Source organism: Syngnathus acus, chromosome 23 (assembly GCF_901709675.1).
Source record: "Syngnathus acus chromosome 23, fSynAcu1.2, whole genome shotgun sequence".
Taxonomy (NCBI): domain Eukaryota; kingdom Metazoa; phylum Chordata; class Actinopteri; order Syngnathiformes; family Syngnathidae; genus Syngnathus; species Syngnathus acus.
Window position 1 is genome coordinate 4,244,091 of NC_051107.1, and position 10,341 is coordinate 4,254,431.

The 10,341-nt window shown below is 48.0% G+C and overlaps 1 long non-coding RNA gene across 1 annotated transcript in view; it reads left to right on the plus strand.

Moving 5' to 3' along the window:
- The window catches only part of LOC119117340, a 55,095-nt gene extending 53,623 nt beyond the window's left edge, over positions 1 to 1,472 (plus strand). The window contains exon 7 of the long non-coding RNA XR_005096499.1: positions 1,360 to 1,472. This is a non-coding gene — a long non-coding RNA (uncharacterized LOC119117340). The remainder of the gene's footprint in view (positions 1 to 1,359) is intronic.
- The last annotated feature ends 8,869 nt before the right edge of the window (positions 1,473 to 10,341 follow it).

Consider the following 10,341-nt stretch of genomic DNA (forward strand, 5'->3'; position numbering starts at 1 on the left):
TTGCCGCATTAGCATTTATATAGCCCTTGTCGAGGAGCTGACTCAAAAGGTGCCGCCCATGGTTACAATCCAAAGTCAAATACAGTCACAAACATCAATCACCAGTCCGGTCGTTTTGTTCGGTAACTTTTTGTTTGGGAAGAGCATTCAACAATTTCATCCGTTTAAATCCCGCCTTCTCCGGAGACGACTTCTACCTGTCCAAATCGGCAAAAATAAACTCAAGCTTACGGCTCGGAGGAAACGTAATGAAGTTGGCACGTGACATGACATTGAGAGGCCTGATCAGTGACAACATGACGGCCCACCGGGGAGAGGTTAACAACCTGACAAAGCCACGACGTCTCTTAATGACAAGCAAAGCGCCCGCTGAGGACCACACGAGGAGTGGAAAGGACTCTCGAATGTCACCAATAGAGTAGAAAATGTACCACATAGGTAATTGTTCTAAAAATACCTCCAAATTCCAAAGAGTGAATTTAGAGGTGACTCTTAAAAGGATCCTCAAGATGGGCTCCTGCACTCAAAGCTTTTCAGACTTGATAAGCGTTTAGCTGTCACGCTGCGCCGTTTTATAATCGAGTTCCAGCGGGGCTCGTGGCACCTAAAAAGCCGTTACGAAGGGGCTGGCACATCAAAATGAGGCGGTAAACACAGAAGAGTCTTCACAGCAGCCGCCGCCGATCCAGCACGCCCCGCGACAATCTACAATTGTGTGTTTCAAGTCTAAACGCGAGATTTCCCCTGTGTGGCGCCCGGCTCGGCTCCCGCCACAGATCTTCTCTCCACTGTTTAGCAGTCGCACCGTGATAGAGCCTGACAAAAAAAAACTCTGCTCAAAATTGAACACTAAGTGTGTGTGTGTGGGGGGGAGGCAAGTTGCTACCTCCACCTACACGCATGGGTGAAATCCGACACCTTCTTCCTTTTTTTTTCTTGGGCCTCCCTTAGGGAGCGAGCCCTGCTTCCAGATTGCCCCGCATGATGGATGTGCAATGTGAGGAATGGGCCGTCCCGTGGGCCGGGGCGTCGTTTCTGGGTTAAACAGCATCCTATATCAAACCCATCTATACCTTCACAAGCGGGGGAACCTGTTTACTGGGGCGGGAAAGCACCGCAATCCATTTCCTGTCAGACTCTCTCGCTCTCTCATGGAAGCAACAAAAATTTGGACAGCCACAGGTTGGGGAGGGTTGGGTTCCAACACCGTGTGATGTGAGGAAACGATGGTAAAAGCTTCAGGCTTGGAACACGAATTCTGTTGGAAATATTTGTTTTCCTCCTAGATAATTTCATAATAAACTGTTTTGTGCACAAGCTGCCGATCTGTCCTTGACGCATCCTCAAATGTTTCTCCAGTTCTCACTTCCATTGTCTGGCCCTTCACAAAGCTCACGGCCAGCATGCAAGCAATCAAGAAACGTCTTCTCGTCACCATCTCTTCACCGTTAGAGTTCCCGCACTCTTCGGAAAGTGCGCTGAAACTTTTGATGACGATTCCCACGAGCGCCGCCTTTTAACCGATATGAAACGGAAAGCTCGGCGACGTCCTCCCGGGTGTCGATTAAACGGACCCCGGGTTCCGGAGTGGTTTAATGCACCGGTAGAAGGGAAAAGACCTGTGAAGATGATATTCCACTTTGCACTTTATGTTCAATTCCCGCTAATGCGGTGCGGGCTTACCTGCGCGCCGTAGGTGGATCAAGAGTCAATTAGCGGGGCGAGCGGGCGGCCTTAGCCGAGGGGCCTCAGGCGACAGTTTGCGGCCGGCTGCCGAGACCCGGCGAGGGGCAGGCGGGGGGGAGGGAGCCTAAATGGAATGCTAATACGGGGCACACAAGTCAGGGCTCTCTAATTGGGACACAGCTGCTGCAGGGACCGAGTATCCCGTCAAGCGTCGCAGAGGTAGACCAAGCGGCGGGTCGCGGCCATCGGGTCGGTCAGGTGCACTGCTGAAAATACTTTTGGACGGAAAGACGGACGAACGGAGTTTTAAAAGAAGTCAGCTAATGGCCAAAAGTCTCAAACTGAAGGCAGAGCGATTTGTTTTTGGTTTTTTTTGCTAACAAATGGCAGGTGGTTAACAGTCCATCACGGTTTTATTAGACAGTTAATTTGATGCGTGGGTGCTCAACACCGAGGCAGCTGCGATTTTAAAAGCCTAGCGTGACTGTCAAAAGATTTATTTTCTTGTATCTTAGCCGAGGTTTAGACTTAATTGTCAAAGTTAGATTTTTTTTAGAACACAAAAGACGGATGACGGCAGCACGTCTTAGCGGTTAGCACGTCTGCCTCGCGGTTTCGAGTCTCGGTCTAACGCGCTGGAAACGATGATGTCACTCAAACACGAATTGTGGTCTGATTTCCTGATACTCAAAAATGTGCATATTTGGAGCGACGGGTTTCATATTCACGCCGTACCGGCGGCGCCAACCACGTTGTGTATTTGCACTTTGGAGTGGTAGGCGGCCTGTCCAATTTGTAAGCTTTGGCGCTGGAGGCGAAGTCGTGATTAGCCGCGCGGCGTTTCGACAAGAAGCATCCAGCTTCAGCGCCGTACGCAATCGTCAGTCATCTCTCGCCTCGTTTCAAGTCGGCGTTCTGTCTACACGCCGCCGTCTTCCCTTTTCAAAGCGCCCCTTCTCCGGCTCTTCAAATTAGCCCGGGAATAATGCATGAGCTCATGGCGGGAGACGGACGGGAGGCCCCTTGCCTCAGAAGTCGGCCCCCGTCGACGGCGAGGCGATTGACATTAACCACCCGAGAGGAGAACCTCAGGTGGTGAGGTGTTGGGGGAAGCCTTTGAACGGCCCGGCCTGTCGTAATGAGGCCTTCTCAAACAGTCGCACCTCCAGACAACCTTCAGTACATGCAGATAGATTGTAAGCACTCTATTTTGCTGCCGCTAAATGGTGACTCTTCATGAGCCGTGCCCACACCTGCCGCGATGCCAGTGGCAGCCCGTCAAATCTATTCCGCCTTCGTGTTTTGTTAGAATGAAAAAATTATTTGGCCTTCCATCTACCGAGTCAGTCCGTGGAAGGGCACTTTGATATCAGTCGCGGCGTGAAAGGGCAACCGATAACATTTTTGCGGATACATATCCACGCGTTACATATTGATATGTGTCAAATGCCGATTCTTTTCAAGCGAGGTCAGGCAAGCGTACGCCGGCGCCGCGGCGGCCGACGACACTAATACCCCCGTGCCGAAGCGCCGTGGCGGCGCCATCGCAGGCGACCATGTGCGTCGGTCGCACTCGGTTGCACTCAATGAGCCCGAGTCGAGCAATTGATGGGTAGTGGGACGGAAATAGGAAGGAGGTTTTTTTTGGGGGGGGGGGGGGCAGATGGTGAATAATGTTCCACTCAGGCTAATGCAAATGATTCTGTCACATAAACATCAAGACGCTTGGAGTGAAGCCGTGCTTTGGTACGGCTATAGACGCCGTCGCACCCGCTCGTGATGCCATTTTGTCTCTCTTGCCACATTACGGCCCCGCTGTAAAAAATGCAGCAATGCAGCTTTCATTAGCGCACCGAGCAAAGATTATGGCTCAATGCAGTGCTATAAATTATGTATGGGCTGCTATAGCGCAAAGCCTTCACCCCCCCACCCCAATTTAAAGATGACAATTTCCATCCGGAATGTTCCCAGAGCTTTGATGTAAAATTCTATTATTTTAATTTTTCCACTTTGTCACCAGGACCACCGTGGAGGCGGTTTCATCATTAATTATAAAGGACTTTTTTTAATAAGGCAATTTCCTCTACAGCATTATATGCAATTGCATCTTGTCTCACCATCTGGAACAAAAACCACTTCATTAATGAAAAAAATACAATGCAAAATACAATTTGCAAAAATACTATCATGCTTAGTTTTGATCATCAGCGTAGTAATAATAATAATTAGTTTTTGCTACTTAGTGAAGTATAGGCCGTAGTGACGCAACTCCCCATCCGACTCACCGAACAACCTCGGGATTGTCATGATATACCTTTTCGGATCTCAACGTTTGATCACTTGGCGCGCTGTTGTCGGTTTTTGTTTGTTAACCGCGCTCCCATCGACGCCCGAGTTCGGCAGGAGCGTCTGGTGGTTGAATACAGCGCCGCGGGCGAAACGTGGCGGCAGATGGCGGGCTTAACCGCGTCGGCGGTTACAATGCGCGTGGAATTCATAACAAAAGGCAACAAGACGGGCTCTCGCTCGGATGCAGGTACATATAATTAGCTGTGGAAATGCTCAACGGTCCCTCATCATTCAGCGCAGATGATTTGACAGGAACGGCGGAGCGGGTGGGCGGCCATCTGCCTCAAGCCGAGCGATAAAATGGCCTCCTGGAACGCGCTCAGCTTTAAACGGTAGAAATAAGTGTGTGTGTTTTTCTTTTTAAAGATGACGCCAAAGTGTGTTTATGGAAGCCGACGTGGCTTCGAATGATAAGCGGCTCCTTTAATCGCCGGCTCCGCCAGGTGTCGACTTCACCTTTTAAGCCACGGCGACGGAGCCAAAAGCCCGCCCGGCGTCTCGTCCGCTCGACTCTTGTCGGTTCTGACCGACATCCGTCGGCGCGCCAACGCTTCACGCCCTTGACGAGCTCGGGCTTCACACCGCTCAGAATATCCCGTTTTCGGAGCAGGCTTTTTTAACAGCCTCCCCTTTTAAAAGTGTCGCCCTGTTTGCATTGCTCATTTTCAGCACATTTCGCCGTACTTTGAGCAGTTATGAGCCGGTGATAAAGAATAATGGGAGGTTTTATTTCTCATAGCATTTTACGTCCCAGTGACCCTCCCCCCCCCCTCCCCTGGGGATTTTTTTTGGCAGGCCGGCGGGTTTTGATTCCGACCCGCAATCAATTCATTTTAATCACAATGGGCGCCCAGCCGAAGGACGGGGCGGGGTTAAATTGATTGGCAGGTATTTGCATATACAGTACGCGACAAAATGTCACGCCCGGCCTTGGTGGTGACCTGCGTGGGCCTGTTGGCGAAACAAACTGATGAGGGTAATTCATCATGCCGCCGGCTCGGAGGGGGGGGACGGGCGGCGGCGCGCCCGCCATTGTTAGCGTCGTCAGTCACCTGTCACGCCACGGTGGCCACGAGGACGTACGAGGAGAAAGTGGAGGGCTGGCGAGATTGCAGATGAGGATGATCTTTTGCAGCAATATTTACTGCTGTCATCCATAAACATTTTTCGCTCGCCTCGCTAAGAAAACGCCCTGCATGGAAACAACCGCCCGTTGATCCCTACCCCCAAACGTTATTCAAGGTCGCCGCGGCCCGACACAGCCGGCGCATGCATCATTACTCCCTTCTCGTAAGAACTCTCCAGCGTGCCGACTTTGGTAAAGATTCGGCCGTCATTGTCGTAATTATGCCCGGGCGCAAGTCCCCATTCCCAGGCTGAGAGGAAATATAGAAAAACGGGGTGGTGGTGGTGATGGGGGGGGCGGTACAACTCATTAATAGCGTGGCTGACTTGCCGTGATAACGCCGCCTCCAATTCCTGTGAGAGGTTTTACTTTTTGACCAATTAGCTGCCGGAATAACCTATTGGCCACCAAGTGATCTCAGCCGGGACTTTATCAGAGCGCGCTCTATTAAATCCACTCTCCGGCTGAGGCGTCGGAATGGCTGTCTCTGATGTCGCCGCCAAATGCCAAATCATAATCGTTGTTATGACACATTTTTATGCTTCCATTCGGTATAAAACCCAACCGGCGCTTGGATCGTGTGTGTGCTACTATCTGATTCCTTGTGTGTGTGTTATGGGCCATTTTTTAAGCAATAAGGCTGGCTGAATAGATTATCATAATGCAGAGGGGTGGGAAGGTGTCCCGAAACGGAAATACAGCTTTCTCGTATTCACCCAACGTCTTCGAGTGGGTCAAAAGGCCTGGCAGCAGTCGCTGGCTAATGTAATCAGGTGCCAAGTAATCCTAATGACTCCAATCGACGTGCCCGGTAAAGTAAACTTCTCAGAAGCTTCTTGATGGTTTGCAAATAGCCGTGGTCGTTCCAATTAAAATACAAACTGAGGTAGACGTGTTAGCTCGGCAATACCAATGTCATGTTTTTATTTCCCGACAGGGTCACATTTCTCTCAAACACGGTACTTTTAGAAGATCACCCGGCGCTAAACTGCTCTCATTGTTGTTTGCGCTGTGCAAAAGCACGTTGATCCCCTCCGAGCGCCCTGATAAAAATCGACAGTCCCTCCTGCGTGGTGCAACCCGTTGTTTCGGCGATTACGGGGGATTAAGGGCGGATGCCGGGGACCCGAGCCTTGAGCCGTGTGACCCTTCCACTCATCATTATGAGACAGATACACAGCACTCGTACTCGAGAAGGCCGAGACGCTGTCGCCTTTTCAATAATTCATGGCTGCTGGCAGCAGAGGGTGTATGGAAATGTGAGGACCTTTGGAGACACTTACTGGGTGTAATGGTTTGGAGATGGACTCATTTAACAACGTCTTTATCGGCAATTCGATCAGGACACAAGTCACCGTTCCAGAATCGCATTGATCGGGTCATCAAACTTCGGCGCTACTTGTTTACTCGTGTCCAGTGGGGCTTCTTGTTTCATGCTAGCGCAAGACTGGCGCTTGGTAGTTTTCCCCAGTCGGCTAGCGGCTAGATAAAAGAATCCTCAGAGAGGAGGGGGCTTTGAGCTTTGCTAGGTTGCGTTAAGCCTCAGCAGGCTCTCCCAAGGCTTCTGCTTATCAAAAGCTACATCCTGCGGATTCAGTATCAAGAAAGAAAAAGTTGGCCACTCAGTACTCGTCATGTAATATTTCTGTTCAACTTTGCAGAAGTGACTTAAGGACCCTTCTATTCTCGCTGATATTTCCTTATTCCCCAGTAACCGAATTATACGATCCCATTTTGGGAAATACGTCTCATAAGGGGAGAAGATTGATGACACGGTTCATTTCACGCCGAAGGTCTTCGCAAATCTCTGCTTGGATATTTTCAGCTTTGATCTTTGTGATTGGACTGTATCTCATGGACCACGAGGCACACCGTATTAATTATGTAACGTTGTCGGTACCCGATGTCAAGATGTCAATTAAGTACCTCGCTACAGCCAGACTTTGAACCGGAGGTTCTTAGGAGGTTCTCGGAGTCCGTCTCCCGCCGCCCGGCCTCCCTCAAGAGAACCGACGGGCTGTTAGTGTGCTAATCGCTTCAGCCTCACTCCATTATCAAGGTGCCTGGGCTCAGTAAGCGCAAGTCCATCATTTCTCAGACGCTCTTTTGGGGACAGTGTAAATAAATTGGTGAGGGCGTCAAGGAAAGGCTGAAGTGGGGAAAAAAAAAAAAAAAACCCAGCTGCCCACCCGGGGATCGCACTTTATCATTTTAGCCAAAAGGGATTATAGTCCTAAAAGCATTAAAGTAGAAAGCCAGCTCAAGTCAGAGCGATTGAAATGTACACTCCGGGATTGGAAAGAAAATAGTCAAGGATCATGATGATCATATCTGGACTGTGTTATTTTGACCGACCGATAAACCCTGGGCTATCAAATTAAGATGAAAAACTTTGATTCAATCAGTTTGTCCAGAAGGCGAAGAGCTGGTGACTAAGTAAATTAAGGCCGTATTTGAATTTTCCAAATAACCAGATCCTATGCTATATTAAACCACTTGTGGCGTTAATGACATATGACAACTGATAGATGTTTGTTTTTTAGCCGTACTGTAAATCACACAGCTTGACACGCCGCCGCCGCTAATTAAAGCCCGTCGCAATGTATAGAAACTCGTGTGGTGAGATGTTCACAGCAGGTGTCCCCTAGGAGCAGGCGAGCCGCTATAAAGCTCGTTGTTAGGCTAATGAACGCACGCGTGGACTTAGCCTCAAACAACCCCTCGCCACGATGTGGCTCCGCCCCCGTTGTTATTCAGGTCGGATATGCGTGATCATTCATATGTTGTTTGACTCTGTTCTTGGTTTTAAGAGTGACCTATGACCCTCCAAAGACCAGAATGCTAGTGTTAGCGGAGCGCTAAGGCGGGCCAGGTTCGGCGCGACGCCCGGGCGCCATGGCTATCCCGCCGGCTACCGTCGGCAGCCGTAATGGAAGCTGACAGCATGTAAATGAGTTTTTAAAGGAGCTGCAGAAAAGCGCGTCATTTTTTCTCATTCGGCGATCTCGTGTGTCAGGCTGGTCGCCATCTGTCAACCTCGTCGAGGAGACGGAGAGGGCCTGCGGTTGAATTGGCGTACGTCTTGATTACCGATCGATATGCCGTCAAGCATGTCTTTTTCCTCCGTCTCTACCGGTGTGTCTATTATAGATCAAATCAAATAGCAAAACATTTGCGTATAGATTCCACTTCCTGAATTCTTTGCATAACTATGCGTGTACTTTTTAATAGTGTTTGTGAAAACAAAAGAAGAATTTGCTCATTTTAAATGTGTTGGTACAAACCTCCTTAATGAACCGTTCACCTGTTGATCCAAAAAAATAACACAAATAAAGAATGGACACGAAAAGACAAATGACTTTGCTGCTGTAACCATGACAGATTATTGTAAGTATTTTTTTGGCAGCTGGGCGGGGGGCATCCATAAGTAAGCAGCTGCGTTGGCCATATTATCTATCGATCTTTTTTTTCAGCACTTCATCAAATTCCTACTGTAAAGAAAGACTCCTAGTGTGAAATATGAATTAGATGCCAAATATGTCAATAATGTTACATTTGGATATGAAGTCTGGGGGAAAAAAAAAAGGCAAGTAGAAAACAGCAGGATAGCTCATAAAAAAAAAAATCCTAAATTAAATTCTTGCCAAAATAAGACTGATTTGAAGTCGTTCAATTTAATTAACCGGTTTAACCTCCATGGGGATTCCTCGACATTTTCCGTCTTGGTAGTCAAACGTTTGCTGCGGGAATGCACGCTGTCAGAAAAACAAAAGCTCAAGGTATAACATGAGCTTCTTAAAAATAGCCATAATCATATTCATTATTTGCGTTCTGCTGTGATAATGGAAAAATAGACAGATACCGTATCCGAAAATAATCACATCCTTCAAATGTATACAGTAGAGAAATACATTCAATCATATGCTATATGAGTTCCTGGTTAATTAAGAGATTATTAATTTTAGTTCAGGAATTAAATAATCACAAGCACTTGTGGTAATCGCATCTCATGAGCAATGACGGTTCATTTCGACAACTTGTTCGGTCGCAATTATGCCGACGCTGGGGCTCCATATTGGAATCGGAATAAAGCTTCCGTTGCCGTGGCAACTGATTTCTTGTCGTAATTTGTTAACATTCACCGTCGGTCGTCTTGGGATCTTGTCCGACGTGCTTGAAATCAATCGGATGACTTCAGTTACCCTGCGGGACTCCGGTCGAAGAGCACACGGATCCAAACACCAGCTCCATTTTCAAGGGACATTTCATTCAATGTATTTAATTTATTCTTAAAATATTTCATGATTAAAAAAAGTACTGTATGTCAACGACCGCAATCTCTCCGCCGCTCCCTCGTTCGATCTCCCCCCCTCGTTCCGCTCGCCGACGTCGAGGCCCGATTGTCGCGCCGACCGAGGCGAGCACGGAAATAAATTAAGAGATCAAAAGCCATCGAGGGGAAACGATTCAGTATTCCACATTGTGTACGATACAATATCATAGCAAATTAGCAGTCTTCAATGGCTTCCACTGACTACTATACACTTAAAATGTAAGTCAGTCCTCGGGATTTCTTTTTTGCTGGACAGTGACTTGGAAATGAAGATGAAAATAAAGCAGCTAGTGAGGTGTGAACCGAAAAACCCAAGACTACGAGCGCCGGCGGTAATGAGAACAACAGCATTTTGCGCACATCCTAATTGTCATTGTGACCACAAGTCCAATAAGCTTCTCTACAAAGGTACAACATATAAAAACTGTTAAATATATAACTTTTAGGGACTTTCAAAATACATTTAATGACATTTCTTCACGCCGTCTTTTCACTTGCGTTTTTTTGATGCGCCTTCTTGCCTTCCGACCGTCGCATCTTTTGTATTTATTTTTTTCTTTATTTTTTTTTGTTCTCGATACACAGTTATACGTTATGTAGTACCTATATCTCCAGTTCCAAAGTACAGTGTTGGGCTCGGTCCGAGGAAAGAAAACAGTCAGGAAATGGTCAAAAGTACTCCTTTGATCCGTGTGTGTGTGTGTGTGTGTGTGTGTGTGTGTGTGTGTGTGTGTGTGTGTGTGTGTGTGTGTGTGTGTGTGTGTGTGTGTGTGTGTGTGTGTGTGTGTGTGTGTGTGTGTGTGTGTGTGTGTGTGTGTGTGTGTGTGTGTGTGTGTGTGTGTGTGTC